At 46.5% G+C, this 18,991-nt stretch overlaps 1 protein-coding gene across 3 annotated transcripts in view; it reads right to left on the bottom strand.

Moving 5' to 3' along the window:
- The window catches only part of ARHGAP6 (Rho GTPase activating protein 6), a 499,309-nt gene that overhangs the window by 9,801 nt on the left and 470,517 nt on the right, over positions 1-18,991 (bottom strand). The gene's annotated exons all lie outside the window — the stretch shown is intronic.

Genomic DNA, 18,991 nt, shown 5'->3' on the forward strand with positions numbered 1-18,991 from the left:
TACCTTCATCGCACCATCCATCGCTGCGCTGTGGGACACTTACCTTGAAGGATCCTGACATCTCCAGTGCTGCGCCTGTCCTGGGAGCGTGAGTATGCGAGTGTGAGTGTGACACCCTCCCCCGCCCCCACCATCTTCTTTTGAGCTTAGCTATCAGTATAATAAACGTGCTGCTTTCTGCCAGACTCTGGTGGGTCATTAGTCCTCCCTAAGCTTACTAGCTGGCCCAATTTCGGGTAACACTCTGCTTGCTGCTTCTGTCTGGATCCCTTGTTTTGGCCATATGACCTTCACTCCCATCCCTGCTTTCTTATTTTTTGTCCTTCAAACTCAGTTGTGGCTTGTGGTTTATGGTTCCTCCCCCCTTTGGTTGATGGGGAAGCCTTAGTTTTGGGCAGGCTAGCCAGTACCTACAAAAGGTAGAAGCTCATCTGTCCCTGTTACTTTTTTTCCACCTGAGGTCAAAGACTTTGTGACATCATATTCATCTCCCCTATAATTAAACATGATGTGACATCAGCTCAATCTTGTGAGGTGCCGAGTTAATTGAAAATGTTGAGCACCTCACAGGGTCATATCCAAAGAGAGGACCTTGGCTTCAACTGTATAGTAAGCATCAGGAGCACATTGTTTCCAATGAAACAATGATCCTCTTTCCAGACAAGTGACAAATGACAAACTGAAGAAGGAAAACAAAGAAAATACACAACACGCTTTTAGAGTGGAAAGACTGCCAGACCATTTGAGACTCTGGATTAACGCACAACTGAACCTCTTCTATGTTCTGGGTTTATTTCAGGGGACCTGATCTACCAAAGTGATACAGACTTAGTAAAATTTCAGGCTGGATTCTTTTCATGCAGCTTTACAAGCACTAAACTCCAAAACACAAAATAGATACACTAAACAGAATAGCTCTTATGTTTTATTCACATTCCATGTCTTTCTCACTGTGGAAGCATCCAGAGAATGCTGAGCTTAAATAAATTCAGCTGAATCTAGAAATACTTCCCTGAGCTGATTCTGAACTCTAACTGGGAATTAACTCACACCCAGCCAATAGGGCTGCCATTGGGCTTGGTAGAGTTATCTTAGCACTACTTAGGCAGGGTTCACCAAAAGATCAGTAAACCTTGCCACCGACAGTTTCTAGGAAAACACTTGTTGCAGATGTACTAAGAATTATGGGATCTGGAGTACAACATCAGTGGATGCCAAATATTTTTCTTTTTCCTCTCTTTAAACTTTTCTTCCTTCCTTCCTCATGTCTACTTCTTTCTTTTTCAATTCTGAGAAACCTTTGGGGGTGGAGGTGGGAAATAGAATTAGAGAAGTAGCAGAGGATTAAGCAATGTCTAAATTTCAGAAGAGGAATCAAAAAAGCCTGAGGGAAATGGGGAACAGCTTGGCTATATTTCCTAACATTGACAGTCTTTTTCTTCCTGCTTCCAGATAGATGGAAGTATAAAATGTATTGTAAGCGATCTAAGGCCTGATTCTGAAACACTTATGCTTATGCTTAACATGAAGCCTGTGAGTATTATCACTGAAGCCAGTGGGACTGTGCACATGTGTAAATGTTTGCTGGATCAGGGTCTGATTAAAGTAAGATATGGGAAAAGAGGGGTTATACATCAAGCTAGCTATGGCAAGGTAACACAAGAAACAGTGAGGGGGAAAAGAAAGCAAAATACTGTGAGAACATAACTTTAGTTATATGTAAGAGTCATATAATGTCTTACCTTGAATGATCTTTGTTATATTCTACCTCTTCTTGATAGTGTCCCTGATAAAGACTTACTTAAATGGAAACTGTCACATTTGGAAAGGTCCATATTTTCACTTCTTAAAAAAATCCCTTCTATAGTATCTGTTATTTACATTATGTAACTATTTACATGTGCTATTACTTTCCAAATTATTCTTAAAGGATTAGTTTTCAAAATTAAAAGAAAATGATTGTAGGCCAGAACAACCCTATACCAAACCAAAGGTATGGACAAATAGAGAATGCGGAACACTTTGGGGGTGGAAATTTAATTTTCAGCTTCCAATGATTTATAAAAACAGTTTAAAAATATGATTTGTAAAATACCTTAAACCATGTTCTACATACTATGCTATAAACAAATAGCAAACTACTGCATATTCTTAAAAACAAAACTTCCAGATCTGTTTCACCTAAAATGATTCCATTAGTAAGTGGATGTTTACTGCACTCCAGTATTTACTTTCACTTAGGTAGTTGTGGCATTCTCTATACTTAGATTGGGAAATTAGGTTATCTACCTGTAACTGGATGTTCTTTGAGATGTGTGGTCCCTATGTGTATTCTACTGAGGGTTTACACATGTACACCATGCATCTGGAACTGGAGATTTTCACAGTAGTAGTGTCTGTTGGTCCATGCATGCATCCTTTTCTTGCCTCCTGGTTTTGTCTGAGGTGATAAAGGGTGGGGCGAACCAACCCCATGTCTCCAGTTCCTTCTCCACCATGAATCAAAGAGTTCCGCAGCAGAGGAGATGGGGGGCAGGAAGTGGAATACAGATAGGGACCACACATCATGGTGGGTAGCCATGGTCAAAGGCTGGGCTCTCATGGAATGGGCCCTCACCTGGCGGGGGAGGCACTCCCGACAACTGATCGAGTGTAATACACCCTGAAATTCACTTGGAGATTCTCTGTGTAGAGACTGCTTGCCACTTAATACTCTCAGCTATTGCAATAGACAATTTAGAAAATTTCCTGATTGGTCTTGTTCTCTGCAGGTGGAAGGCCAAGGCCCAACAGATGTCGTGGGAGTGAAGTCGCCGTTTCTCTTCCGAAGTGTGAGGCTTCAGAAAGAAAGCAGGTAAGTGGACGGGTTGATTCAGATGAAACTGGGATACGACCTTTGACAGAAACTTGGCATGCAGGTGCAGGGAGACCTTATCCTTATGGAAAGTAGTGAAAGGAGGGTCCACCATCTGGGCCTCAAGTTCACCTACCCTTCTCGCTGAAGTGATAGTCACATGGAAGGTGACTTTCATGGAAAGGAGGGACATAGAGCACAAAGCCAGTGGCTCAAAGGGAAGTTTCATTAGTATCAACAGAACTAGGTTAAGATCCCACTGGGGGGGGTGATAGGTTGTATGGGTGGGAAGGTTCTGATGAGGCCTTTCCAAAACCAAGCAGTCAATAGGTGTGTAAATACAGAGTGTCCTCCCACAGTGGGGTGGAAGGTGCTAATAGCTGCTGCTAGGTGGACCTTGAGAGACTTGAGGGTGAGACCCGATGCCTTCAAGGACAGGAGGTAATCCAAAAGAAGGGAAATCTCCACTTCTTCTGGGGAAAGCACTTTCTGTTGGGCTCAGAAGGTGAAGTAGTTCCATTTGGCATGGTAGGAACTAGGAACCTAGTGGACCCTTTCCTGCTACTCGAGAGGATGACTTGCAATTTTGATGAAGTCTAGGGACCATGTGGGGTCCAAAGTTGATTTTTCAACATTGATGCTGGAGCAGGGGTGAGTTCAAATGGCTGGACCCTGTTCTGAAAGTGCTGAGGGACTACCGTGAACTTCAGGAACTGTCTGTGGGCCAGATGGATGTCTATGTGAAAATAAGTGTCCTGCATATCGAAAGCTGTAAACCACATGCTTTCTTCTAATGACGGGATGATGGCTACTAAAGTGACTATACGAAACTTGGGTTTGCGGATGAAGCAACTGAGATAATGGAGATCCTGGATTGGTCTCCATCCACCCTTCTTTTTTTGGGTATCAGGAAGTAAGTTGAATAGAACCCCTTTGATAGTCCGGAGGAACCCACGCTATTGCCCCTCTTTGTAATACGGAGTCCACCTCCAGGGTGAGGATGCTGTTGTGAGAGTGGTGCTTGAGGAGGGATTGGGGAAGGGGTTGTGGCAGCATAATGAACTTCATTGTATAGCCACAATGGATGACATTTAGCACCCGCTTGTCCATTGTTATTGCACTCAAAGCTGGTAAAAAGAGTGCCAGCCCATCCCTGAAGGAAGTGGTGTGGTGGTATGGCAGCAGGCAAGGTCGTTGATGGGTCTCTAGGGTTCCTCAGAAATATCTCTTCTGTGGGAGTTGCATCTGGGAGGAGGAAGATTGTGAGGGTGATCCTGGAGGACGAGACCTTTGAGTCTTTTGACTCTTCCTTGGTGGTTTGTAAGGCCATTGATGGAAAAACTGGGAGGTTCTGTAACGCTGTGCAGGCTGTGAGCAGTGGAACTTATGTTTTGGTGCTGGTGTGTAAATACCCAAGGAACGGAATGTAGCTCTCAAATTCTTGAGGCTGTGGAGGGAATTGTCCATTTTCTAGTTGAAAAGATGGGATTCATCAAAAAGGAAGTCTTCAGTGGTATTTTGTGAGTCCACTCCCTCCTCATGACAATGCCCATGGCCACTGAGCATGATGAGGTATCTGCCACATCTACTGCTGATTGGACCAACGTCCCCACTACCAGCTTCTCCTCCTCAATTACTGCCTAGAAACAGGCTCAGTTCTTTTGTGGGAGTTTCTCAGCAAAGTCCTCCAATTTGCTGTCGTTCAGGAAATTATATTTGACAAGTAATGCCAGATAATTCGAAATCCTGAATTGAAGTTTGGCTAAAGAGAAGACTTTGTGGCCTAAAAGGTCCAGTTGCTTGCCCTTCTGATCAGATGGGATGGAGCGTGGATGCTGATGCCTAGCCCATTCTATCGCTGGCTGGACCACAAATGAATTGGTGGGGAGTGTGAGAACAGAAACTCAGACCCCTGGCCTGGTACACAGTATCTTTTTTTTTTTTGCCCCCTTTGGGATAGGTGTACATATCGCCAGCGTATGCTAAATCATGCAAGCTGGCTCTAGGATGGCATCACTGATTGGTAGAGCGACTCTGCCTGGCACTGATGAGTGAAGTATACCCAGCAGCTTATGCTGAGTGACTTGGAGCTCCTCCAAGTCAGTGTGAATCTCTCCAGCCATTCTACACAGTAGATCCTGGAATTGGCGGCAGTCAGTAGGAGATGGCGGGGACTTGAAGACACTACCACATCAGGTCAGGACCACAAGAATCTTTCCTGTTCTTGTGCTCCTATTGGAGCCGGACTGGATGACTCATCTTCCATTACAGGACCCAAACGTCTACTTGAAGGCACCCCAGATGGTGAAATAGGCAAAGCCTTCCCTATGGAACAGATGGGTTCCAAAGGAGAGTATTAGGGCCAGGATCCCCCATAGGGCCAGATTACGGATCTGGAGGGTGCTGAGGAGGGTCCCACAGTGCAGGAAACCAGTGGCTCCATGGTGGCTGGAGTGAAGGATACTGTCATGATGTAGAAGGCCTCCGTTGGTAGTTGTAGTGGTAGGAAGGGACGGATAATCCCTGACTCTTGTCCGAGTCCACTGAAGACGTAACTTGGAGACCAGATCCATCGGCAGTACCACTGAAGCCAGCGGAAGCATGTACGCTGCCAAATCAGGGGGTTAAAGAGTGCCTCAGATGTAGCATGTCTTGTCCTGGAGATAATGTCTCCCTGAAAGTAGAGGCTCCGGAAGACATGGGGATCTTGGCTCTCCCAGGGCAAATGCTTCCTGGGCTCTAGTGCTTTCCCCAACTTTCCGGAGTCAAGGGCACTTTTTCAGAATGGACGCAATGGTCTTCCCAGGAGCGGATGACTCTCTAGTTCTGAGGGATGCCAATGTTGACTGTGTGTGCAGGTTTACACTCAGTATCAGTGGATCCATCAATTTATGTGGCTTCTTTTTGTGTTTGTGAGCTTTAGGGTGTGCTCCGTCCCCATGACTGGAACTCACTGAAGGACTCTCTCCTTTCTTAGGCCATGTCTACACTACCCGCTCGATCGGCGGGTAGTGATCTATCTATCGGGGATTGATTTACCACGTCTAGTGTAGACGCGATAAATCAATCCCCGATCGCTCTGCTGTCGACTCTGGAACTCCACCAGGGTGAGAGGCAGAAGCAGAGTCAATGAGGGAGCGGAGGCCATTGATCCCGCGCCGTGAGGACGCCAAGTAAGTGATTCTAAGTCGATCTAAGATACGTCAATTTCAACTATGCTACTCTTGTACCTGAAGTTGCGTATCTTAGATCGATCCCCCCCTCCCCCCCAGTGTAGATTAGGCCTTAGGCTTAGAGGAAGACTTACTACAATGCTATATGCACGCTTCCTGACATCCTGACTAGGCCCCAGAATTGGGTCCACAGTGGTGGTACGGCTGGTGCTGACCTTGGATTCCGTAGTTTAAGGGGGTTCATAGGGAACAAAACTCCCCAAAAAGGAACTTCCATCCTAATCCTAAAATAGCAAACTACTAAAACTTACAATAAAAACAGTAAAAACTTTAAAACAAACTGTACAATTGTATATTTTTAAAGTGTGTCACATGCAGAAGGACACTAATAGTTCCAGCCTAGACCATGCAGTGGTGAGAAGGAACTGGAGATGCAGTCGGTCTGCTCTGACTTTTATCATCTTGGATGAAACCATGAGGCAAGCCAAGAGCGCACTACTTTAAAAATCTCCGGCTCCAGACACATGGTGCGCATGCGTAAACCCTCAGTGGAATACAATAGGGACCATCAGTCGAAGAAGAAACCATAAAGTATTTTCATGAATTTAACTACTGCTAGTGGTAATTAGCAAAATTTTAATGGTTCCTGCTGTATTAGCTTCTCTCCAACATTGCAATCCTGGATATATTACAGTTCCTAAAGTTAAATTAACAGGAAAAACACATTGTCACACACGATAAGTAATTAGACGATTATATGCTTTCATGCCTGATGTTTCAAAGATATTTTTTCTTTTCTTTGTTTCATTCTGAGGAAGGCTTTTAAAGAAAAACATGCAAAATAAGTACGACATAGGTACACTATATGAAAGAAAGGCAGGTTATGGGGTATTAAAGAGATAGTAAGAAGAATCTGTATCATTAAAGGAGGATGGGGTAATGGGAATCCCTGTAATAATATCCTCTACAGGTTATGAACTAGGTGAAGGAACGATTAAGAAAAATGAATCATAACAAACCTTGCCATAAAGCACAATGTAGAAGATGTGCTAAAACAATGACACTACAGGCATCAGATCCCAAGCTTTGAAAATCCACTAAGCTTATCTATTACAGACTAGTTCAAAAATACCATTTCAGGTTCCAGAGCAAACATGAAATGCCATTAAGGAGCCTTGTTCATTGCCTTGAGGGAACTGATGTCCTTCTACATTTATGTAATGCCACCCAGATACTGCTAGGATGGCTGCATTATAAATACTACTAATAATAATAATGAACCGTTCTACTGAGGATCCATTCCTATCTTCCCACTGGAATCAAGGGCCATAAAAACATAAAAATCTAGACACCTTGGTGGTCTGAGCAAAGAATCTCTCTCTCTCTCTCTCTCAATATTTTAAGGCTTCCAAAAAAGGATAATCATCATTCTCTCTTGCAAAAGGCAACTCTTATATAGTGCAATGGTGTAGCAGCATCTGAGACTGAAATGAAGTCCCCCAAGAACTAAGAATCATCACAAACCTCACCATCTTCTGTTGCAAATGCAAGGCTCAGTTCTTTGACCTTGTCTTTTCTAACATAAACACATAGCAACAGATATAAAGATACACACTATGAAAACAAGACACTCCACTGCACATGCATCTTTCTTTGGGGAGAGGATGGCAGAATAAACATCAGGCGACAGATGTGTAGTCACACGGCTTAGTATTGATTAAAAACTATGGCTGTCAAGCGATTAAAAAAATGAATCACGATTAATCGTACTGTTAAGCAATAATAGAATACTATTTAAGTATTTTTGGATGTTTTCTACATTTTCAAATATATTGATTTCAATTATAATAAAGAATACAAAATGTACAGTGCTCACTTTATATTTATTTTTATTATAAATATTTGCACTGTAAAAAACAAAAGAAATAATATTTTTCAATTCACCTAATACAAGTACTGTAGTGCAATTTCTTTATCATGAAAGTCGAACTTACAAATGTAGAATTATGTACAAATAAAAACTGCATTCAAAAATAAAACAAGGTAAAACTTTAGCGCCTGCAAGTCCACTCAGTCCTACTTCTTGTTCAGCCAATCGCTCAGACAAACAAGTTTGTTTACATTTGCAGGAGATAATGCTGCCTGCTTCTTGTTCACAATGTCACCTGAAAGTGAGAACAGGAGTTCTCATGGCACTGTTGTAGCTGGCGTTGCAAGACATATACATGTCAGATGCGCTAAAGATTCATAAGTCACTTCATGCTTCAACCACCATTCCAGAGGACGTGTCCCCATGCTGACGGGTTCTGCTCGATAACAATCCAAAGCAGTGTGGACCGCCGCGTGTTCATTTTCATCATCTGAGTCAGATGCCACCAGCAGAAGGTTGATTTTCTTTTTTGGTGGTTCAGGTTCTGTAGTTTCTGCATTGGAGTGTTGCTCTTTTAAGACTTCTGAAAGCATGCTCCACATCTTGTCCCTCTCAGATTTTTGAAGGCACTTCAGATTCTTAAAGCTTGGGTCGAGTGCTGTAGCTATCTTTATAAATCTCACATTGGTACCTTCTTTGCGTTTTGTCAAATCTGCAGCAAAAGTGTTCTTAAAATGAACATGTGCTGGGTCATCATCCGAGACTACTGTAACACGAAATATATGGCAGAATGCAGGTAAAACAGAGCAGGCGACATACAATTCTCCCCCAAGGAGTTCAGTCACAAATTTAATTAATGCATTATTTTTTTTAACGAGCATCATCAGCATGGAAGCATGTCCTCTGGAATGGTGGCTGAAGCATGAAGGGGCATACGAATTTTAGCATATCTGGCACGTAAATACCTTGCAATGCCAGCTACAAAAGTGCCATGTGAATGCCTATTCTCACTTTCTGGTGATATTGTAAAAAGAAGTGGGCATTATCTTCCGTAAATGTAAACAAACTTGCTTGTCTTAGCAATTGGCTGAACTAGAAGTAGGAATGAGTGGACTTGTAGCCTCTAAAGTTGTGCATTGTTTGTTTTTGAGTGCAGTTATGTAACAAAAAAAATCTACATTTGTAAGTTGCATTTTCATGATAAAGAGATTGCACATCAGTACTTGTATGAGGTGAATTGAAAAATACTGTTTCTTTTGTTTAGAATTTTTCCTCTGCAAATATCTGTAATAAAAATAGTAATATAGAGTGAGCAGTGTACACTTTGTATTCTGTGTTGTAACTGACATCAGTATACTTGAAAATGTAGAAAAACATCCAAAATATTTAATAAATTTCAGTTGGTATTCTATTGTTTAACAATGCGATTCAAACTGCGATTAATCACGATTAATTTTTTCAATCATGAATATTTTTTTTGAATTAATCGCGTGAGTTAGCTGTGATTAATCAATAGCCCTATTAAAAACCATTATCTAAAGAGAACTTCAAACAAAAAATCTATCATTTTTAAATATTTTTACTCTATGATGACTACTTAAACATGATAAACCATAAATGGTCTTAAGGAACTATTTTTATTTAGAGGTAATTTAGATTTGGTTCACTTTGTAGCTGGAAACCCCAAACTTTCATCATCTTTAATGCAAAGTACAAAAATGTCAGGGAAATTATCCACAACATCCAATGTAGTAAGTAGTGCAATGTTAATAGTAATTAGCAGTTCTCAGTGCCCAACCCTATTACCTTTCCCTGATGTTTCATACAAGATACTCAACTCTTAAGAGAAGTGGAAAATGAGGCAAACTCTGTTTTGTCTGCCTTTGAGGAGGAAAACAAAGAGATTGCTATGTTATGGCTAAAACAGAGTCCAGAAATTTTTCATTGGCATTAAAAGCATAGATGTGGAAGGCTGGTCCAGTGCATGCACCAGTTGTAGTAGCCTCAGGATAATTTTCATGAGAATAAAATGCTGAAGTTGTTCTCACATACTATGCTATGAAACCAACTAATTTATTTGCAGATGAAGCTTGTCTATTTAATTATTGAGGGATGTGTAAAGTTTTCCATCCCACAGGTCCAAACTGAAATCCATACTCAAGTACATGGTCAGCAAAATCCATTAAGGAATGTGGTTATATTTTGGAGGCTCATTTTGATTAAATCTATATAGACATTTCCCTTGTTCTCTACTGCCTCCTCCTTCTCACAGGAAAAATAACCAAGATATATGTGGCCAAAAAAATGCCCCCACGTCTTTAAATGGAAATTATTTTCTGCAACATACCCACCTCTTAAAAACAGCATATCCCTTGCATTAACAGGTTTCAGAGGAACAGCCGTGTTAGTCTGTATTCGCAAAAAGAAAAGGAGTACTTGTGGCACCTTAGAGACTAACCAATTTATTTGAGCATGAGCTTTCGTGAGCTACAGCTCACTTCATCAGATGTTTACCGTGGAAACTGCAGCAGACTTTATATACACACAGAGAATATGAAACAATACCTCCTCCCACCCCACTGTCCTGCTGGTAATAGCTTATCTAAAGTGATCAACAGGTGGGCCATTTCCAGCACAAATCCAGGTTTTCTCACCCTCCACCCCCCCACACAAATTCACTCACCAGCAGGAGAGTGAATTTGTGTGGGGGGGTGGAGGGTGAGAAAACCTGGATTTGTGCTGGAAATGGCCCACCTGTTGATCACTTTAGATAAGCTATTACCAGCAGGACAGTGGGGTGGGAGGAGGTATTGTTTCATATTCTCTGTGTGTATATAAAGTCTGCTGCAGTTTCCACGGTAAACATCTGATGAAGTGAGCTGTAGCTCACGAAAGCTCATGCTCAAATAAATTGGTTAGTCTCTAAGGTGCCACAAGTACTCCTTTTCTTCTTGCATTAACACTGAGCCAATATTCCTTCTAATCTCTTAGCTAAATTCTTACCCAAAAGTTTCCAATCACAGCTGAAAACATATATAGCAAAGAAAAGTGAGTCTGTCATAAATCAGTTGGTAGCCAGGTAAAAGAAAAATGACATCACATATTTCTATTCTCAGGGACATTTTAATATTCCATTTTTTAAAGTACAATAAACAGGTAGAACTGCACCTATTGGCTCCTAATGTCACTGAAAACCTTTCCTTGAGGGGTGGGTGGAGGAACTTGTCATTTGCACAAGATATCCACTGTTCCCTGCATGTGTGCATGTTGGCTGAAAAATAAGGAAGCTCAAGGAAAGATTAATAAGCTTTGAGAGTATTCGGAGAAGGATTTAAGAATAAATCTTCACGTGCACAACTTTTTGTGACTTAAGTCTATGATAAATCATAACATGTATCCATATGTGAAACACAATCATACATCTCTATATACCATAGATGGTGAGGTCTAACATAAAGGTTTTTATTGGAATACATTTGAAATGATGTGACCGTACGATACCACGTCCTCATATAGCTTGTATATATCATGATTTGTAACAATTTTGGAAATGATTTTAGAGAGAGTTTTTTAAGAAGTGTTAATGATACTGTTTCCTTGCATACCTCTGTTTGTAAAGTCATGGACTCTTAGTACCCTAAGTCCTGATGTAAAGGCCTTGGAGGGACAGGAGAATCATTGCCGCTGGATTTTAGAAAAAGATGGTTACTCACCTTTGTAACTGTTGTTCTTCGAGATGTGTTGCTCATGTCCATTCCAATTAGGTGTGCGCACGCCATGTGCACAATCGTCGGAAGATTTTTACCCCAGCAACATCCGGTGGATTGGCTGAGACGCCCCCTGGAGTGGTGCCTTCATGGCGCCAGATATATGCCCCAGCCGACCCAGCGCCCCCTCAGTTCCTTCTTGCCGGCTACTCCGACAGAGGGGAAGGAGGGTGGGTTTGGAATGGATATGAGCAACACATCTCGAAGAGCAACAGTTACAAAGGTGAGTAACCATCTTTTCTTCTTCGAGTGCTTGCTCATATCGATTCCAATTAGGTGACTCCCAAGCATCGGTGTAGAGAGCAGAACACTTGGCATTTCCGATTCTCGCGAGAGGCGAATAGATCTACCAGGGGAAAGCCCCGCTTCAGGAAGACAGAGTGGATGACGTCCGGGTGAACCGAGCACTCGTGAGTCTGAAATGATCTGCTGAGGTGGTCCGCTAAGGTGTTCTGGACTCCTGGGAGAAACGACGCCACCAGATGGATCGAGTGGGCTATACAGAATTCCCACAGATGAGTGGCCTCCTGGCAGGGGGGGACAACCGGGCTCCCCCTTACTTGTTGATGTAAAACATGGCCGTTGTGATGTCTGTGAGGACTGCAACACAACGGCCTTGAATGCGCTCTTGGAAAGCCTGACACACCAAGCGCACAGCTCTGAGTTCCCGTACGTTGATGTGCAGGGATAACTCTCCTGCCGACCATAGCCCCTGTGTACGGAGGACCCCGAGGTGGGCTCCCCATCCCAGGGATGACGCATCCGTGACTAGGGACATGGAGGGCTGCAGGGCGTGAAATGGCACCCTTTCACACACTGATTTGGGGTCCAGCCACCAGTCTAGAGAGGCTAATATTCCTGGCAGGACTGTAACTACTGTGCTCAAGCTGTCCCGACCTGGGCGTTATACTGTTGATAGCCAGATTTGGAGTGGACGTAGCTGCAGCCTGGTGTGTATGTGCAAGAGGTGTGACAAAGTTCCTCCTCTACCTTGGTGGGTCTTGCAATTATTGGTGGATTTGCTCACCTTGGAGCTTCACGGTAGCCCTCAATTTGGCCGTTTTCGTGGACCCACAGTCCAGGTCAACTCCTCCTGTGTCTGACCAGGAGTTGGGAGATTTGGGGGGGAACCCGGGCCCGCCCTCCACTCCGGGTTCCGGCCCAGGGCCCTGTGGAATGCAGCTGTCTAGAGTGCCTCCTGGAACAGCTGTGTGACAGCTACAACTCCCTGGGCTACTTCCCCATGGCCTCCTCCCAACACCTTCTTTATCCTCACCCTAAGACCTTCCTCCTGGTGTCTGACAATGCTTGTACTCCTCAGTCCTCCAACAGTCCGCGTTCTCACTCTCAGCTCCTAGTGCCTCTTGCTCCCAGCTCCTTACACGTGCACCACAAACTGAAGTGAGTTCCTTTTTTAAACCCAGGTCCCCTGATTACCCTGCCTTAATTTATTCTAGCAGCTTCTTGATTGGCTGCAGGTGTTCTAATCAGCCTGTCTGTCTTAATTTTCTCCAGAAGGTTCCTGATTGTTCTGGAACCTTCCCTGTTACCTTACCCAGGGAAAAGGGACCTACTTAACCTGGGGCTAATATATCTGCCTTCTATTACTCTCCTGTAGCCATCTGGCCCGACCCTGTCACAGGGGCCATATGTCCCAGGAGGCATAGGCATGTTTTCACGGTCAAGGTTGGGAAGTTTTGCAGGCTGTGGACAATGTTCACCAGGGATTGGAAGCGTGCTTCCAGCACAAGTGCTCAGGCTAGGCCTGAGTCTAAGACTCTCCTATGAATTCTATCCTCTGAGTTGGTACCAGAGTAGATTTCACGACACTGAGCAGGAGGCCCAGTAGATTGAACATGTTCATGGTGAGCTGGACATGAGACTGCACCTGATCCCTGGAGCGGCCCCGAATAAGCCAGTCGTTGAGGTATGGGAACACTTGGATCCGTTGTCAATGAAAGGAGGCAGCCACAACAGCCATGCACTTGGTAAACTCCCTGGGGGCCGTAGATAGGCCAAAAGGAAGGACGGTGAATTGAAAGTGCTGTTGATTGACCACAAAGCGAAGGAAGCGTCTGTGTGCTGGGTAGATTGCAATGTGGAAGTACACATCCTTCATGTCAAGGGCAGCATACCAGTCTCCAGGATCTAAGGAAGGAATAATGGTCCCTAGAGAGACCATGCGGAACTTCAACTTTACCATGAATTTGTTGAGTCCGCATAGGTCCATGTGGGCCGAAGCCCACCCTTGGCCTTGGGGATTAGGAAGCAGCGGGAGTAAAAACCCCTGCCCCTTGACTCTCTTGGAACCTCCTCTATCACCCCCACAGCTAGGAGCGATTGAAGGGAGTAACCCCTTTCCACCGTGCGAAGGACCCAACGGTCTGATGTTATGTGAGACCCACGCACGGAGGAAATGGGAGAGACGATCTTGGAAAGGCGGGGAAGGATCCTGAATGGAGACTGATGCTCCATCCTCAGGCGCACATTCAAAAGTTCTGCTTAGGCCCAGTCGATGGCTTGGGAGGGCCCTGGCCTTGGCTGGCTTGGTGGCCAGTTTGCCTTCTTCTACCACCTCGGCCACGTCTTCTAAAGAAGTCCTGTCTTGTCTGAGGGGGAGGGTAGGACCTCTGAGGCTGCGGTCTGAAGGGCCTTCTCTGTGTTACGGGGGTATGCATTCCCAGAGCGCTCAGAATAGTTCTCGAGTCCTTCAGACTCTGCAGCTTTGAGTCTGTTTTGCCTGAGAATAGGTCCTGGCCATCAAAGGGTAGGTCCTGGAGGGTCTACTGCAACTCTGGTGGTAAGCAAGAGACCTGCAGCCACGAGATGTGGCACATGGCTATGCCTGAGGCCAGGGTCCTAGCCGCCAAGTCCGCCGCGTCCAGGGAGGCTTGCAGGGAGGTTCTGGCCACCTTCTTGCCCTCCTCCACTAGAGCCTCAAATTCCTCTCTGGACTCCTGTGGAACCAACTCTTTGAATTTCTCCATAGAGTGCCATGAATTATAATCGTATCTGCTCAGGAGTGCCTGCTGGTTGGCCACCCTGAGCTGCAAGCCTCCGGCTGAGTACACCTTGCGCCCAAACAAGTCTAGGCATCTAGCGTTCTTTGATTTGGGTGCCGGGGCCCGCTGACTGTGCTGTTCTTTCTCATTGACCGAAGCCACGACAAGGGAACATGGTTGGGGGTGCGTGTAGAGGTACTCATACTCCTTTGAGGGGACAAAGTACTTCCTTTCCACCCCCTTGGCCATAGGTGGAATAGAGGCAGGCGATTGCCAGATTGTCTTGGCATTGGCCTGAATAGTTCGTATGACTGGGAGGGCCACCCTGGACGGTGCCTCTGCAGACAGAATGTCGACCACTGGGTCCTCTACCTCCACCACCTCCTCTATCTGGAGGTTCATATTGCGCGCCATCCTGCGGAGCAGCTCCTGGTGGGCGTGGAGGTCCATAGGAGGAGGGCCTGAAACCATAGTCCCTGCCACTGCCTCATCAGGCAAGGACGAGGAAGATACCCCCGGGACTAAGGGATCCTGTGTGGGGTCCTCATGTGGAGGAACTTGTTGCCCAAGGTCTACAACGGTAGGGGCATGGGCCTGTATTGGCGCTGGAGCAGTCCCCTCAAAACCCCCGGTGGAGGGGGAGGGGCGGGGGAGGAGGAGGGGAGACACAGTGGCCCCGGTACTTGGGGCTCCGAAGGAACCCCTTGGGCCTGATGGTATGCCCAGGGGTTCCAAAAAGACCACTGTGGAGGTCCTTGGCCTGGGTCCTCGCTGTCGTCCAGCCACTGTCCTGAACCATCCTTGCCCTGGTCCTGGGAGTTGTGGTCATCTTGTGAGTGTGAACACGTGGAGGCGGAGCGAGATGGCCAAGGTGGTGCCGAACGTGTTGGCCCAGAGTCCCCCGGTGCTGTATGGTGCTGTGGACCGGTGGCGAGATGTAGAATGGTACCGAGATGTCGATTGGTGCCTGCGGTCATATCGGTCCCGGGAGCCTGATCTGGATCTCGACGGTGACCTTCGATGAGACCGGCGCCAGGATTGGCTCCAGGTCGAGCGCCGCTCTGACCAGTACCGGGAGCAGTGCCGAGAGTCCGATCGCTACCAGCTGTACCGCGATTCGGATCTTCGCGAGCCAGAGTGGCGTCGCGAGCATTACTGATGCCAAGAAGGGGATCGGTTCCAGGACTGCGAGCGATGCCGTGAAAGGTGCCAGGACCAAGATCAGGACCGGGACCAGTGCTGCCCTGCTTCACTCGGCGACGGCAGTCGTATCAGGGACAGTTTTCCCTTTGAAGGCACAGCCCGCACTGGAGGTGCCGCTGGCTGTAGGGGAGTCGGCTCTGTGAGTGCGATCAAGTCCCGCGCTGTAGAGAAAGTCTCCGGCATGAAGGGCAGCCTTAGCTTTACTGCAGTGTGCACCGGGGAGCTAATATGCACCGGACTTGATGGCCCTTGTGGCACTGGAGTTGATGGCGTAGGAACCGTTACTTGTCCTGTGTGCTCCAGCAATGGACGTGGCTCCAGCTGAGGTGCGGGAAGTGTCATTGGCTGTCGAACCGACAAAGAAGAAGCAGTCGGCACCTGCTTGGGCTGCTTCTTCTTCTGGCCTGGAGACAGGGACCGGCGCTGCAGTGGTGGACGTGCCAGGGGGGCCTGACACTGCGAGTCTTTAGCAGAGTCCAAACACGGTGCCAGACCAGTAGGTGCTGCAGGGGCACTCTGCACCGAAGATGACGCCGAGTCCCGGTGCGTGGAGGAAGGGACCGGCCTAAGTGCTGCCTCCATAAGGAGCTGCTTGAGTCTGAAGTCCCACTCCTTTTTGGTCCTTGGCTTGAAGACTTTGCAAATGCGGCACTTGTCCGCTTGGTGGGACTCCCCCAGACACCTCAGGCAAGAGTTGTGGGGGGTCTCCTGTTGGCATCGGCTTCAGCAAGCTGAGCAGGGTTTGAAGTCCAGAGACCCCGGCATGGGCCCCGGTACCGGGACGGGGAGAGGGGAGAAGACCCCGCTCCACCCTACTAAGTACACTAATCTAACGACACTAACTATTAACAACTACTAACAACTATAAACAACTATTAACAGGTACTAAGAGAGGAAGCTAGGGAGAGTGGCGATCAGCTACGCTGTGCTCCACAGTTCCAACAACCATCATGGGCAGTAAGAAGGAACTGAGGGGGCGCTGGGTCATCTGGGGCATATATCCGGCACCATGAAGGCACAACTGAGTGTTGCTGGGGTAAAAATCTTCCCATGGTCATGCATGTGGCACCCACGCACTTAACCGGAATTGATATGAGCAAGCACTTGAAGAACTTACTATTTATTCTGGAAGCAACCACAACGTGCTAGGCACTTTCCACACACACAGGAAGATACAGTCCAGCCTGTTCCAAATAGTTTTCAATCTAGGAAACTCTTAAAAAATTATCTTAAATAGCTTTACCATAAATAACAATGGTATGATTTTAAGGTCTGATATCTTGGGATCTACGAGGGCTAGAAGGAATCCTATTAGAGAACAGGCAGTCTCACTATTCCAAATGTATAAAGTTATAGCATCAAGGCACATGGATGTAGATAGGCATAGATCATGTATTTAACAGAGAAGAATATGAATATTTTGCATACCACATTTGCTCTGCTGACTAGCAGGGTGTTTGTTTTTTTTCTTCCTCTTCATGCCTTTCATTAAACACACTGCTAGATCTGTCATCCATTGTCAATACACTTTCTATTATAACAATCAGAGTGTTAGCAATGTCATGTCTATTTTGGAAGCTTATGAATGTGTATAATAGGAAGAGGGCAACAGACTGGCCAAACTGCTAGCCATGATTCTGTTAAGGCACTGCAGGGTATGTATCAATGATAGTGTAATATATGTGTTGTATTACCAAAAGCACAAGACCACAACAAACACAAGACATGTACCAGTGGATTCCTAGGTTACAGTGCACTGAATATATGTATGTAAACCTAATGGTATGTTCTCTGCAGCAGTACACAAACCTTTCTCAGAAACAGTAAACAAGTTTTGTCTTTAGAACGGAGGCGGATTTACAGTGAAACACAGGGTGCCCTGGCACGGGGCCCCACAACGACGGGGGCCCCAGGTCTGGGCAGCTGCGGGGGCAGAAGCTTGGTCCTGCCGGCTCCTGGGGCTCCTGCGGCAGGCTCTGCACGAGCTGGCAGCCAAGCTCCCCCAACCCCCACCTCCTCCCCCGAGCGTGCCGCGTTCACGTCCCTCCCCCTCCCAGAGCTTCTCCTGCTGCCAAACAGCTGTTTGCCGGCGCACCTGGAAGGAGGGGGAGGAGTGGGGCCACAATGCACTTGGGGGAGGAGGCGGGGGCGGGGCCTTGGGGAAGAGGGTGGAATCAGGGCAGGGCGGAGCAAAGGCAGGGCCTCCGCAGTTCCCCTACACATACCACCCCCCGCCCCCAGCCCTCTGCTGTGAGCCGCTCAGGGCAGGGGGCTGGGAGCACACCCTCAGCCCTGACTTCTGCACCCCCCCTCAAATCCCCCCACAACCCCAGCCCTGACTCCTGCACCCCCCATATACCCAGCCCCCTCATACCCCATGCCCTGACTCCTGCACCCCCACAGATCCCCACCCCCACCCTGAGCCCCAAACAGGAGCTCCTGCCCCCCCCCCACATTCCCACCTGCACCCCTTGCACCAAACGGGAGCTGCCCCAAGCGCTCCACACTGCAACCTCCTGCCCCAAGCCTGAGCCCGCTCCCTCACTAACTCCTGGCCAGACCCTGCACCCCAACCCCCAGCCTGCTCCCTCACCCTAACTCCCTCCCAGACCCTGCACCCCCAGCCCTGAGCCCCCTCCCTCACCCTATGTCCTGACCAGACCCCGCACCCCAATGTTTTTTTACATTTTTTTTTATAAAGCGCTCTTATCCCAAGTGCTTTGCAATCGTTAGCTAATGGTACAAACAATATTTGGAAAGATCATTAAGTGGTCCGCCGAGACCCCCAGTGATTTTCACGTGGTCTGTGGAAAAATAAGTTAGACTACAAAAACAATTAAGGTACCTCACTTTATTTTCATTTACTTGCTATTACTTATAGGAGGAGGATGAAGAAAAGAAAGCATGAAAAGTGGGGGTGGGAGGGAGATAAGAGAGAATGTTCTTTTTCTTGGATGGGTCCCAAGGAGGGGCCCCAAAAATGAAGCTGAGCACAAAGCCCCACTAACTCTAAATCCGCCACCGCTTTAGAAAACAATGTTGAAGAGGCGTAATTTCTTTGGCAGAGTCAATGTCATAGGCAGCACTCTCTGACTCCTTCAGAGAATACACACAAGAACCTT

This window comes from Caretta caretta, chromosome 1, assembly GCF_965140235.1.
Source record: "Caretta caretta isolate rCarCar2 chromosome 1, rCarCar1.hap1, whole genome shotgun sequence".
NCBI lineage: Eukaryota > Metazoa > Chordata > Testudines > Cheloniidae > Caretta > Caretta caretta.